Genomic DNA, 15,623 nt, shown 5'->3' with positions numbered 1-15,623 from the left:
CCCCCACCAGGTGTGTCCCATTTGTCCCCATTATCTCCTGTGTATTTATACCTGCGTTTCCTGTTATCTGTTGCCAGTTTGTCTTGTCAAGCCTACCAGCGTGTTTTTCCTGTACTCCTGTTTCGCTCTAGCCCCTGTTTTTCTGGTTTTGACCACTCTACCTGCCCTGACCCTGAGCCTGCCTGCTGTTCTGTACCGGTCTGACACTGCTCTGGATTACTGACCTCTGCTTGCCCTGACCCTGAGCCTGCCGTTCTGTGCCTTATTGACTCTGCCCTGAATTACCGACCTCTGCAGTCCTCTTCATTTCCCTTGGATCACTCGAGGATAGCGTACCTGATAACGCTGATGTCTGGGAGGGCTCTCGCCTGGGCTACGGCGGTGAGGGAGCAACAATCCACCGTTTGCCTCAGTCTGAAGGAGTTCATGGCGGAGGTACGTAAAGTGTTAGATTCTCCGTTGTCCGGGAGAGAGACTGCTCGTAAGCTGCTCCAACTACGTCAGGACTCCCGTAGTGTGGCAGACTACCCAGTGGATTTTCGCACATTGGTGGCTGAGAGTGCCTGGAACCTGGAAGCCCTGTTCGACGCGTTCCTTCACGGATTATCGGAGGTGATTAAAAATGAGCTCGCAGCCGGGAGCTGCCCATGGACCTCAACTCCCTCATAGCCTTGACCATCCGGATCAATGGGCGGCTACCGGAATGTAGGAGGGAGAGCGAGTCTGTTCCCTGTCGCCCTCGCTCGTCCTCCATTTCCACCTCACCTCTGAGGAATCCCGGAAATCCCTGAAGTCCACATTTCCGAGTGGATCCGATGTCACCCGAGTTCTCTCGGAAGTCAAGGAGGGCTGTCGAATCGTCTCTTCCAGAGCCCATGCCACTGGGCAGGGCTAGATTGTCTCCTGCTGAGCGCTTACGCAGACTAAACACCAAGAGTTGTCTGTATTGTGGAGCTACGGGACATTTCTTATCTACCTGCCCATTAAAAGACCAGGCTCATCAAGTAGGTATGAGAACACTGATGACCCGTACGGGGAGTTTCCCCATCTTCCATTTCTCATACCCCTCTCCATACTATCCTGTTGTGGGGTGACCAGTCCAAATCTCTCCGGGTGCTCATTGACTCTGGGGCCAACGAGAGCTTTATGGCCGCTACCCTGGTGTCGGAGCTGGGAATCCCCACAAAACCGCTCTCCATTCCCATGGATGTCAGAGTGCTGGATGGGCACTCTATTGACAGAGTCACCCACACTACGTTTCCCATTAACCTGAGAGAGTCAGGTAATCACAGTGAATCTATGCAGTTCCTGCCCATTGAATGCCCTCATGCACCCATGGTTTTGGGGTTTTCATGGCTCCAGAGGCACAATCCTCTGATCGACTGGGCTACTGGTTCTATCATGGGTTGGTTCCCGTTCTGCCATGCGCATTGTCTGAAGTCGGCGCAGCCTGCCCCAGGACGTCTTCCTGCGGGCTTGGGAGAAGCCTCAGATCTCTCTGCCATTCCCGCGGAGTACCCGTACCTCCGGGAGGTTTTCAATAAAGCCGTGCTACATCTCTCCCTCCACATCAACACTACGAATGCACTATCGACCTTCTCCCGGATACTACACTGCCTCGGGGGCGGCTTTATTCCCTGTCAGGTCCGGAGACCAAGACCATGGAGAGGTACATTGAGGATTCTCTTGCTGCAGGGAGTATTCGTCCATCTGCCTCCCCCGTTGGTGCAGGGTTCTTCTTTGTGGAGAAGAAGGACAAAACCCTGAGCCTGTGTATCGACTACCGGGGCCTAAATGACATCACGGTTAAAAAAATGTTACCTTTGTTGTAGAAAATTATCAAATAAACAAAGTACTTTCAGAGTTTTTGTAGAATTAAGATATACTTTATTACACAAGCAATAGAGCCAAGCTGGTCTGCAGAGCAACTGAATACCATCTTTTCATATCATATCTGAGCCACTATGGTTTCTTTGTCTAGCTTCTTTTCTGTCTATCCCCATGTCTGCTTGGTCTCCTTTTCATATCATATCAGAACCCCCTCTTTATCCAAACAGCCACCCTCCCTTGACCTGGAGCCACTATGGTTTCTTCTTGTGGCTATGTGTATCGGGACATAGCGCACAAACAAGTGATAACTTTAGTTCCGTTACTACTCATATCTCCACACAGCTGCGCCCTTGGAAGATAGTAAAAGACAGGATGAACTGAAAAACTGTGGTCATTCTGAGGCTCTTTGTCCTGACCGTGTGACCAGGTTACTCAGAAGCAACGAGAAACAATACAGGTCTATCTCCATCCCATGTCCTTGACTACACACCCAGACCAGCTGCAGGGAGCTAGAGGGAACCATCCTTTCTCAGAAGAACAGCATTTGCACTAAAGAAATGTCTCTACTATTGTTAAGCATACTATAATAGATGTAATGGAAAAATACCTATAGAGCCATTTCTTCATGGCTCTGTTTTAACCCATTTCATTGTTTCTTAATCCATAGGCATATAGGGCATATAGGTGTTTCATTCTACAACATGGATAATTCATATAATTGGTTTGTTATATTGTCTGCCCTAAAGTAAGACAGAGTAGTTAACAAAAAATCTCCAATATATCCCCCCTTTGGGACTTTATAGGTCCCACACAAACACTGCAAATGTATATAGTGACTAATATATTAATATAGGGATATGTAGTGACTAACATCCTTGCATTAAGGTTATATTTTCAAACATCACAGTCCTCAGCAGTAAAGGGTAGCTCAGTTAATCATTCGCAACCTGCATTCTGGCCCTGGGTCATGGCAGCATTTAACATTACATTTGATACCAGTTTTAAACACATATTGCAGCAAGACTTCAACATGAGGATGAGCAGCAAAATCAATGCAATGATTAAAACAACTGTCAGACACAGTTGCATGATCCACCCTCCAAACCCGGTATTATCTGGCCTAGTAAACGACGGTGGGCCTGTGTGGTTGTGTAATACAGAGAACGTCATGGGGTCAGGGTTACATGGTATCTCCACTAAGAATGTTAAGACCGTTTGCATATTCAGATTTACCCCTATGGGAACTCCCACAAGCGGTAAACCTGCTCCTACCTTAAACGGCCCCAACCCACACACCCAGCACTCTTTTTGTCCTGATGTAAGATTAGCAACCATTTCTGCTCTAGATAAGAACAAATTGTCCTCATTGTTGTGAGGGCCCAGCAGGGCTCTCTTCCGACGATGACCATCTGCTTCTGGGCCTCTACTCCGGGTGGCGTTGGTCCCTTTCGCTCAGGACCTTCTTCCATCACTAGGGTCTCGGCATCCTCAGCTTCCTCATCTCTCAGTCGTTGGTTTCCATGCGGTATTCTGGTGCATTGGTTTAGATGATACCTGGTCGAGCTCCCTTTGACCCTTACGGCAGTTGGTGTAGCCTGGGTGACGGTGAAGGGTCCCTCACGTCTCTGTTCGTTCCACTTCCTTCTGAAGACCCTGACGTAGACCTTCTCCCCCGGGACTACTGGTCGTGGTGGATTCGCTCTGGTTCTGGAACTCTGCTTCTCTCCTGTTGGTATATAACTTAATGTATAACAGTTAGTTTCCTGATATACTCTTCTAATTCCCTTTCCAACTGTTCAAGAGGTGGACCCTCATATGGTCCCCTTTGTACTTTGTCTCAGGCCACAAATACATTTGCACATAAAACATTCCATCTAACCCATAACCCATGAATTACTACTGCTCATATCCTTAATACAATTTGCATATTTACCAAAAGGCCCCAGGGGACCTGTAATTTCCCTTTTGGACACACGACTCACATCGTGATTCATGCACCCAAAAAACAAAACAACAACACTGCCTGTTAAATCAAAATAACAAATCAAATGACAACCCTTTATAACATCTTAACTTAATTGTATCCCATAAGGTAAAATTGACTAGCGACAGGTGTCCCTTTTTCAGGGCTAGCGCTCTCTCTCTGTCCTTGTCATGGTCCGAATCACACATAGGACTATTGCTAAATTATCAACTTCTTCCTAATCATTAGTGTTCACATATTACATTTAAATCTCACCCAATGTCTCTAGGCTCTCTAGTGAGGGTGATCAGGCCTTACCAGAAAGTCAGAACAGAGGTCAGAGGCCATTCAACCCCATTAAGTGAGTGTCTCTTTCCCTTTTCTTCCCCTGTACCTCAGACATTATTCAAAGACATTTCAAACATCTTGTGTACCAGGTGTCACGATCGTCTGAAGGATTGGACCAATGCGCAGCGTTGCGAGTGAACATGATGACTTTATTAATCCAAAGAAACCACGAAAAAACAACAAAAGACGATACGTGAAGTACTATACTGAAACACACTAACAGCAACACAGAAACAATAACCCACAAAACAAAGGTGAAAACACACAGAATATATATGGCTCCCAATCAGAGATAACGAGCCGACAGCTGAGACTCGTTACCTCCGATTGGGAGTCATTAACCAATCACAACTAGACACAAACAAAATGAAACTCACCCATCCCCAACACCACCAAATGAAATACACCCGAACACATGAAAATGAACAACCCTGGCTCAATTCTCAAAGTCCATAGAGCCAGAGTGTCACAGTACCCCCCCCTAAAGGTGCGAACTCCGGGCGCACCAACATCAGGACTAGGGGAGGGTCTGGGTGGGCGTCTGTCCATGGTGGCGGCTCTGGCCCCGGTCGTAATCCCCACCCCACCACAGTCACAACCTGCTTCGGTAGCCTCCCCCCAATGACCACCCTCCAACTAACCCCACCTGGACTAAGGGGCAACACCGGACTAAGGGGCAGCACCGGGATAAGGGGCAGCACCGGGCTAAGGGACAGCACCGGACTAAGGGGCTGCACCGGACTACGGGGCAGTACCGGACTAAAGGGCAGTACAGGACTAAGGGGCAGTACCGGACTACGGGGCAGCACCGGGCTAAGGGGCGGCACCGGACTCAGGGGCAGCACCGGACTAAGGGGCAGCACCGGGCTAAAGGGCAGCACCGGACTAAGGAGCAGCACCGGACTAAGGGGCAGTACCGGACTACGGGGCAGCACCGGGCTAAGGGGCGGCACCGGACTCAGGGGCAGCACCGGACTAAGGGGCATCACCTGACTAGATGGCGGATCCTGGCTGGCTGGCTCTGGCGGATCCTGGCGGGACGGCTCTGGCGGATCCTGGCGGGACGGCTCTGGCGGATCCTGGCGGGACGGCTCTGGCGGATCCTGGCTGGACGGCTCTGGCGGATCCTGGCTGGACGGCTCTGGCGGATCCTGGCTGGACGGCTCTGGCGGATCCTGGCTGGACGGCTCTGGCGGATCCTGGCTGGACGGCTCTGGCGGATCCTGGCTAGACGGCTCTGGCGGATCCTGGCTAGACGGCTCTGGCGGCTCCTGGCTGGACGGCTCTGGCGGATCCTGGCTAGACGGCTCATGGCTGGCTGACGGATCTGGCTGCTCATGGCTGGCTGACGGATCTGGCTGCTCATGGCTGGCTGACGGATCTGGCTGCTCATGGCTGGCTGACGGATCTGGCTGCTCATGGCTGGCTGACGGATCCGGCTGCTCATGGCTGGCTGACGGGTCTGGCTGCTCATGGCTGGCTGACGGATCTGGCTGCTCATGGCTGGCTGACGGATCTGGCTGCTCATGGCTGGCTGACGGATCTGGCTGCTCATGGCTGGCTGACGGATCTGGCTGCTCATGGCTGGCTGACGGATCTGGCTGCTCATGGCTGGCTGACGGGTCTGGCTGCTCATGGCTGGCTGACGGGTCTGGCTGCTCATGGCTGGCTGACGGATCTGGCTGCTCATGGCTGGCTGACGGATCTGGCTGCTCATGGCTGGCTGACGGGTCTGGCTGCTCATGGCTGGCTGACGGGTCTGGCTGCTCATGGCTGGCTGACGGATCCGGCTGCTCATGGCTGGCTGACGGGTCTGGCTGCTCATGGCTGGCTGACGGGTCTGGCTGCTCATGGCTGGCTGACGGATCTGGCTGCTCATGGCTGGCTGACGGATCTGGCTGCTCATGGCTGGCTGACGGATCTGGCTGCTCATGGCTGGCTGACGGATCTGGCTGCTCATGGCTGGCTGACGGATCTGGCTGCTCATGGCTGGCTGACGGGTCTGGCTGCTCATGGCTGGCTGACGGGTCTGGCTGCTCATGGCTGGCTGACGGATCTGGCTGCTCATGGCTGGCTGACGGATCTGGCTGCTCATGGCTGGCTGACGGATCTGGCTGCTCATGGCTGGCTGACGGATCTGGCTGCTCATGGCTGGCTGATGGTGCTGGCTGGGAGACTGGCGGTGGAGGCGGACCCCAGCCTCGGATTGCAGTCAACATCTCCAGCAGGGCGGCTCCCATCTGCAGGATCTGCTCTTCCTGGTCCCGAACCCGAGCTTCCAGTCTAGTATGGGCTGCGTCGGCTCCTGCTGATTCCATAGCAGATGTATGATTCTGTCTGGCGGAAGGCTCTAGCGGCTCCTGTCTGGCGGAAGGCTCTGAAGGCTCATGGCAGACGGACGGCTTTGCAGGCTCAGTACAGACGGGCGGCTTATGCAGCGCTTGGCAGACGGGCAGTTCAGACGCCATAGGGCCGACGGGCAGTTCAGGCGCCGTTGGGCAGACGGCAGACTCTGGCCGACTGGTGACGCACCCCGTAGGATTCGTGCGTGGAGCAGGAACAGGCCGGGCTGGGCTGGCGACGCGCACCTTATCCCTGGTGCGAGTGGCCGGAACAGGCCGGGCCGGGCTGGCGACGCACATCGTGGACCTGGTGCGTGGAGTAGGAACAGACCGGTCCGTACCGGGAACACCCACCACTGGCCTTAACTGGGGATCAAGAACGGACCGGACCAGACTGGGAACACACTTCAGTCTCTCATGCCGTGCCACAACAACTTCCTTCCCTCTACTCGCCAATGGCTCCCGTAATCCGATAGCCTTTGCTCCAGCTCTACCTGTGGCAGCCTCCTGCTGCCCAGCTGCCCAAGCCATGTGCCCCCCCCAAAAAATTTCTTGGGGTTGCCTCTCTTCCACGGGCTTCCAGCCTCGCCTTCGCGCTGCCTCCTCGTACCACCTCCTCTCGGCTTTGGCTGCCTCCAGCTCTTCACGAGGGAGGCGATATTCTCCCGGTTGTGCCCAAGGATCCTTTCCGTCCAATAACTCTTCCCATGTCCAGACCTTAGGAGGCGTCCATAACTCCTGTGTAGGTAGGTCCTGTTGCCGCTTGTTACGCTGCTTGGTCCTTTTGTGGTGGGTTATTCTGTCACGATCGTCTGAAGGATTGGACCAATGCGCAGCGTTGCGAGTGAACATGATGACTTTATTAATCCAAAGAAACCACGAAAAAACAACAAAAGACGATACGTGAAGTACTATACTGAAACACACTAACAGCAACACAGAAACAATAACCCACAAAACAAAGGTGAAAACACACAGAATATATATGGCTCCCAATCAGAGATAACGAGCCGACAGCTGAGACTCGTTACCTCCGATTGGGAGTCATTAACCAATCACAACTAGACACAAACAAAATGAAACTCACCCATCCCCAACACCACCAAATGAAATACACCCGAACACATGAAAATGAACAACCCTGGCTCAATTCTCAAAGTCCATAGAGCCAGAGTGTCACACCAGGTTTACACTGGGTTTTTCAGTAAATTTGTTTTCAGGATAATTTACATGTGTGCAACCAAAACTCTGGCAATATAAACTTCAGAGAATGTAATGTATGTGCCTTTTAAGGTGTATTATTTCTAACCTGTGAAAAATCCACTAAACCAAAAAAACAAAAAAAAAAACACAAGAAATCAAACATGGTATTAACACCATTAACAAATATTCATAACAAGTGTGTTGTGTGTGGTTATTCGCAATCCATATGGTACAAACAAACATGTCAGGCCTTATTTAATTTGGCAGCACCCTTTTACGGTCTAATCCGGATACCTTTATACTTATAAAACATACACATTTCACTAACTGCTCTCCCCAAGACCACAAACCACAATGAAACACCCATTCTCCTGGAAGAGAAAGTGTACATTTCGTTAACATTCACTATAGTACATCTTAATCAGCCACCCAAACGTTTTAACTATAAACAGAACATGAAGGTAATTCCATTGTACTCCCTCAAATCATTCATAGTTTGTTTCAATCTAATTCCTCGTGTATGTAAATTGCTGTCCTTTGTAAGTAAACGCAAACAAGTGTCTACTTTCTTCTGCTAAAGGTACACAAATAAATGCTCCACATAAGTCTATCACTGAGAATCATTTTGCATCTGGTGGAATGTTTGTTAACAGTGTGTGTGGATTGGGTACCTCTGCTTGGTAGTCTTGAACTACTTCATTCACTGCTCTCAGGTCATGGACCAGTCTCCACTTCTGTTTGTATGCTTTTAGTACTGGTAGCAGTGGCGTGTTACAGTTTTAACCAGTACTCCTGCTTCTATCAGTCCCTCTAACGTAGCTTGTATTCCTGCCTCTGTTTCAGGTTTCATTGGGTATTGCTGTTTCCATGGGGGTCTTATGTCTGCCTTCATTTTAATGCAAATTGGATTAGCTGATTTTACCAAACCCACATCTGTATCATGTTTTTCCAATAAGTCTTCTGTGATCATACTTTCCATTTGTTTCCATGGCTTTTCTTGATTTGTTTCTTCTTTAACTACTGGCATTTGCCTTTCCTAAGTTATTTCCACTTCCTGTGGTTCCCCCATCAGTTCTGCAAAGCATAGGACATTTATTAGGTTTTTGTCAACAGACTGGAAAATTAGTGGATTCTCTTTTTTTCCCACTGTGTATTTTTAGCCTTCTTCATCATTGGTCCTAGGTCATTTGCCTGATATCCCTCAGCCACTAGAAGTGTTATGTGAGGTACTGTTCCTGGTATATCAAACCAGGTCTGTATGATATCAGATTCTGGAGCATCTTGTGCTTCCATTGCTGCCCCCTGTTTCCCTATTACAGAATATTGCGATCTCATGAAGGCCGGTTAACCCCATGCCTTCCTCAACCATAGTTGTTCTAGCAAATTATTTTGATATGAGTCATATTGCACTGTACAATGATAGCCTAATTTAGGTAATTTCATTTCTGGAACATGAGCCCTGATACATTTTCCCCACTTCTTTAGTACCTCTTGTACTGGTAATTCTATGTTCCCTATCCAGTATACATTTGCTGTTTTATCCATAGCCATCATCATCTGTGGACGTACACCTTCCTGATCTATTATTAGTCCATCTGATGTACATTTAATTTGGATGCCCATTCTACATAGTGCATCTCTCTTAATAGATGAACTGGAGTTTGTTCTGATACTAATATAGGTATGCAGGTATATTTTCCTCCTGCTTCTAGTTTTACTGGAACTGTCATAGGTATTAGCTGTGTTTGTCCCTAAAAACCTACTTTCTTTGCATATTTGCCTGACATGGGGAGGTGAGAGGCAGAATTTGGACTTACACATGAGTAAAATGCTCCAGTATCTATCATCATGGGTTTGCCTCTATTATTCACCTGAACCTGCAGCATAGGTTCTTCATCAGCCTGCATAGTTACTGCCACTAGCTGACCCTCCCCTCTAGGATTCTCTGGGCATCTCTAGTATCCCTGATTTGGTCCTCCCCACGGTTTCACTGGGCCCTGTGGAGCCTGTGTCTGAGAGTGTTGCCATGCAGCTGAGCTGGTGTCATTTCTTTGCCAATTGCCATGTTGTGGTTGCTTAGGCCGCCATGGGTTGGTAGGACAATTCCTTCTTGTATGTCCTGATTGATGACACCCCCAGCAGACACCTGGCGGTCTTCCTGGTCCACCATTTTGGTATGTCTGCTGCTGTGATTGGTGACCTTGATTCCTGGGTTTGTTTCCATTATTTCTGTTGTGTGTACACATTTACTACTGGTATGGCAGGAGCTCTTTGGCCTTGTGGTTGAGGCGGTGGTTGGAGAACAGGTGCCATGGCGCCCTCTTCTGGCAGTACTGGTGTAATCACCGGAGCGTGTGTTTTCTTTTTGTCCTTTCTTGTCAGCTCTTCCAGTTGCATTTGTCTCAGTTGTCTCTGAATGTCTCTCCCCTGCTTCGCCAGTTTCCGTTCATCCCTCCTGTATTTCTCCATTGCGTGGATAACATGGTCGCAGAACTCCTTGCGTGACCTTGACGTTAGTCCCACCACATCTTCCAACCTGCTTCTGACAGGCGTTGGCATTGCTTCCCTCAATGATGTCCTGAACAGTGTTGTCATCAGTGGATCCCCCTCTGGGTCTCTTTCTGTTTCTTGTCGCCACCTCTTGAGCTGGTCCTCTAGGTAACTTGCAGGGTTTTTTTAATCCCCCAATGGTTCCCCTCTCAGTGCTTTAGTGTCTATTTTGGCCTGATACTCTCTTCTCAGAGTGTGCCATAGTCCTGGCCTATAATTGTAAAATGCCACTCCATCCAGTAGCGTCCTCCGCACCGCCTGTATGAGGCCCCCCACCTGCAATAGGTCCTCCATTTTGGCCCCTCCCACCACCCTGGCCAGCAATGCCTTCAAGTCTCCCACTGCCAGTAGTTTCCCCATTGTTTGTTCTTCAAATGTTCTAATCCATTTTCCTGCTCCTTCATGTATGTTTGGCAGTCTAGTCACCGGGCCTTCCAGGTCCTGTGATCCCCAGGGCACATAGTGAACATGTGTCCCCTTTACCAAAATGGGATATTGAGCTCCATACTTTTCTGGCTTTTTTATTGTCCATCTGTTTCTTAATTCTCTTTTTGATTTTTCCAGGATGGGCTTGCAGTGCCTTACCTAATTCTGTTACTATAGTTTTACCTCCCATGGCTCCTTGTGGTGATAATAGTCCCTCTGTCTCACTCTGTTCTTGATCAGAGTCAACACTGTCTGAGTTCTTCATCTTCCTCATCACTTGCCTCCTCCCGTTCACTTTGCCCATCATAATCTTGTTAATCTATCCCATAATTTTCCAGTTTGGTTAACATGCCCCTCAGTCCCTCATAACAGTCTATGTCTAAGTGTGATCCTCTTTCTCTTTTTGGGGTGGAAGCCCGCCGCTTCCCTTTTTCTCCTCTAGCTCTACAGTCCCTGTTATTGAGACTAGTCCTGTGACCTGAGGATACTGCCCCCCTTGTGTCTATGGTGGTGGTGCAGTTAAGCCAACCTTTTTTGGTTCTCTCTCTCCTTCTCCATTATTATCCTTCCAGATTTGGCCATGCTTTCTCTCCAGCCCTTTCCTTCCTCCCAGAAGATCTTCAAAATGTCTCTCTCTTTCTCTCTCTTCTTTCTTTTCTCCCCTTTCTCTCCTGTTTTATAGTTATTTATTATGGTATCCATTTCCTCACACACTGTCACATCAAACGTCCCTTCCTTTGGCCATTTTGTTGCTATTTTTCTGGTAATGTTATCATTGTAACCTATTGCATTAATTTTGTCCAAATATTAATTTGTTGTTTAACAAATCTAGAACCTACAAAAAGTTGGTGCTGTCCCATCAATGTAATAGTCAAAGCTACCTGCAATCCACTGTTCCACGTAACGGAAACAGATTATCATTTTAGAATTCATTCACTGTTTGCATAAATCACTGGTGTTACGCAAACTATAGAATTTAGTAATAATAATTAGAAATTGTCAAAGAACATTTCCGATTCAACTACCCTATTAACTTACTTTCCTTTGTTATCAATTAAGATCATGGCCACAGCTAAATCGCAATTGCCAGTCCGCTATTATTAGAAGTCAGTAGATTTAGGTAACTGTCCTGTCTGATTAGGCTACAGGTAACAAAACAAACACTTGCTGTAGTTCACAAGCATATATTCAATTAATATTCAATTCAATATTTTAAATTACAACCCCATTCTCAGTAGGTTCCTCCAGCAAACCATTAGGCCACACAAAAAAATGTATTACCTCGAAATCGTTCCACTATTCATGTTCAATAACTTAGCCTCAATTTGAACTAAGCAAGCTGCTAAATCGTTCAGTTTACATCTTAAAATTAACACTGGCTGCTATATCAATCTAAGCAACCCATGGCCATAGTTGAATTATAATCAGAAACCCATATTTTTGTCAGTAACACAGAACCTATGCCTATGGAAATGAAAAGTAAATCCCGCAAATATCCCAATTACAATGGTTTGTAGTCTTAACATCTGGCACATAACACAATTACCAGAAAATAGCCTTAAAAGTCGTCCAAGAATTTCTTTGCAAAGATCTCACATGCTCAAAGGGAATAAATTAGCAGTCAACGAGTCAAATCTACATTAATTGATTTGGAAACAGATCTAGCGAGTTGAATCAAACTGATTATCTTTCCCTTGCGACATAATGACATTCCTTTACTACGTCACATTAGCTCCACAATGATAATTAGTTTGATGGAAACCCTAAATTGTCTTTGTACTATGTTATAAATTACGTCGATAATTTCCAGGCCTTATGGGCAGTCTTTGTCTTCAATTCCCCAATCTTCCAAAAAGTGGACATACGCCACTCAGTCTCTGAGACTATTGCCCAGGTTGTAGACAGTCATATAATGCTTAACCTTATCTCTATCAAACGATCCATAAACTGCACCAACTCAGAAAACCTTTATTTATTGTTTCTCACCCCTGACATACAGAGAGGGAAAAAAGTATTTGATCCCCTGCTGATTTTGTACATTTGCCCACTGACAATGAAATTATCAGTCTATAATTTTAATGGTAGGTCTATTTGAACAGTGAGAGACAGAATAACAACAAAAAAATCCAGAAAAACGCATGTCAAAAATGTTATAGATGTATTTGCATTTCAAATGAGGGAAATAAGTATTTGACCCCCTCTCAATCAGAAAGATTTCTGGCTCCCAGGTGTATTTTATACAGGTAACGAACTGAGATTAGGAGCACACTCTTAAAGGGAGTGCTCCTAATCTTAGTTTGTTACCTGTATAAAAGACACCTGTCCACAGAAGCAATCAATCAATCAGATTCCAAACTCTCCACCATGGCCAAGACCAAAGAGCTCTCCAAGGATGTCAGGGACAAGATTGTAGATCTACACAAGGCTGGAATGGGCTACAAGACCATCGCCAAGTAGCTTGGTGAGAAGGTGACAACAGTTGGTGCGACTATTCGCAAATGGAAGAAACACAAAAGAACTGTCAATCTCCCTCGGCCTGGGGTGCCATGCAAGATCTCACCTCGTGGAGTTGCAAACATTATGCTTTGGGGGTGTTTTTCTACTAAGGGGATAGGACAACTTCACAGCATCAAAGGGACGATGGACGGGGCCATGTACCGTCAAATCTTGGGTGAGAACCTCCTTCCCTCAGCCAGGGAATTGAAAATGGGTTGTGGATGGGTATTCCAGCATGACTGACCCAAAACACACGGCCAAGGCAACAAAGGAGTGGCTCAAGAAGAAGCACATTAAGGTCCTGGAGTGGCCTAGCCAGTCTCCAGACCTTAATCCCATAGAAAATCTGTGGAGGGAGCTGAAGGTTCGAGTTGCCAAACGTCAGCCTCGAAACCTTAATGACTTGGAGAAGATCTGCAAAGAGGAGTGGGACAAAATCCCTCCTGAGATGTGTGCAAACCTGGTGGCCAACTACAAGAAACATCTGACCTCTGATTGCCAACAAGGGTTTTGCCACCAAGTACTAAGTCATGTTTTGCAGAGGGGTCAAATACTTATTTCCCTCATTAAAATGCAAATCAATTTATAACATTTTTGACATGCGTTTTCTGGATTTGTTGTTGTTATTCTGTCTCTCACTGTTCAAATTAACCTACCATTAAAATTATAGACTGATCATTTCTTTGTCAGTGGGCAAACGTACAAAATCAGCAGGGGATCAAATACTTTTTCCCCTCCCTGTATGTCTATGTTTGGGTGCGCAAGTTAGTATATGAATATTATTCCATTTATTACTTTATCAAATCTCTAGTAATCGATTACACGCACATACAATTCATTATATTTTCATATATTCACATTAACCAAACCATTCGAGTTTCTAATGATTCTCCATTGCCACAAATCAGCTTATCGTACTCCTACTCCCAGCGGAACAACAACTTTAGCTACCCGGACCCTGCCCCTCAGTCATAGGATCCTCCCAGAAACGTATAGACTTGCCACTACTCCCTAAAATAACATCCCGCTCTCAATACCATCCTGTGATATTCTATGATGGGCAATGTTGTACGGAACCCCAAGATATCATTATATCAAAGCTTATTGTCCAAACTTATATCAAATGATCATACACACTTCTATATGTTATTATTCAAACTTCAGATTGTGACTTATTTTCCACATTTATACAACTCTTATATCACATTCACACAATGCTATTCTCAAACACACTTAATCACTATTTGTATAACCTGCAGGAATATGTTATTCTATAAAAAGGCCCAATTTATCATTTTACTATAATCAATTTTACCATAATCCTAAATCACCTCTAAGGTTTCCAAATATAATGGCCGAAACATACCCTAAAAGATTGGCCGAAATACAATGTCTAGACGTCATACAACCACACCGGTACACGTGACCTGTTCCTCCAACAGGATTTCTCATACCCCTCCTGGTAACGTGAATTTTCCACACTCAGTTTGTCAATGAATATACACGCACCATTTATTCTTCACCTCCTAATGCGAGATTGGGCATGCCCTCTCCCCACCAGAGACAGAAGCTATACATGACCTCAAATATAGTCCCTCTTCTGATACACTTCCTCACCACAGAAAAGGCTATTATTTGCAGGATTTCTTGTTCTTTTCTGATCACCCACACAGATGAGCAGCCCCCTGCGCAGAAATGAATCAGACAATGACCAGCAGGACGAACAAATGAATTGAACAAATACACCAGATGAACAACCGAGTGACCTCAATGAATTGAATGCACGAATTGAGTAAGACCAGTTGACCAAGATGAACGAATTGCATTCGCAAACTTCAGCGGGTCGAATAAAACCAGTCTTGTACAAAACGAGTCAGACAAAACAATTGAATCAAACAGATTGATCAAGCTGATCAAATGAGCAACATTAATGAGACAGATGAAACATCCAACTCAACCAAAACTGAATGAATCACAGCCGCCCAAGCAAACCACTCACCCCCACAGGCTGAGCAGACCTACTCTAATGCTTTCTCTATATATTGCAGCCCTTGTGGCTATTTCACAACTGTTCACCTACTCCGGATGACCAGCGCTACTTCCAATTATTATATCACCTACTCAGGATGATCTACCCTTCCTAATTTTTCCCTATGTATGGCAACCCTCTAACGATACACTTCCTCAACACGTTAGGGCAATACTCATAGACAACCCATCCTGGTAGTCCTCTGGAGGGCTAACCTTAGCTTCTCCAAACCGGTATTCCTTCAGACTTATATACAACGCCTATCCTTAGGACGTAAGCTAGCCACCTGCCCGTTCAGTCCTAAGGAGTGTTAATCTTAGCTCTCCAAAGCGGTAGTCACAGGATTTAAACTTATTTACAACCATCAACAATATTCAACAATCAATACCATTGCATGCATGCTTATTTCTCATTCCAACAAAAACTCTGTACTTTC

The sequence above is a fragment of the Coregonus lavaretus genome, assembly GCF_964263955.1.
Source record: "Coregonus lavaretus genome assembly, chromosome: 26".
NCBI classification, from domain to species: domain Eukaryota; kingdom Metazoa; phylum Chordata; class Actinopteri; order Salmoniformes; family Salmonidae; genus Coregonus; species Coregonus lavaretus.
Note: the sequence above shows the minus strand (reverse complement) of the source record.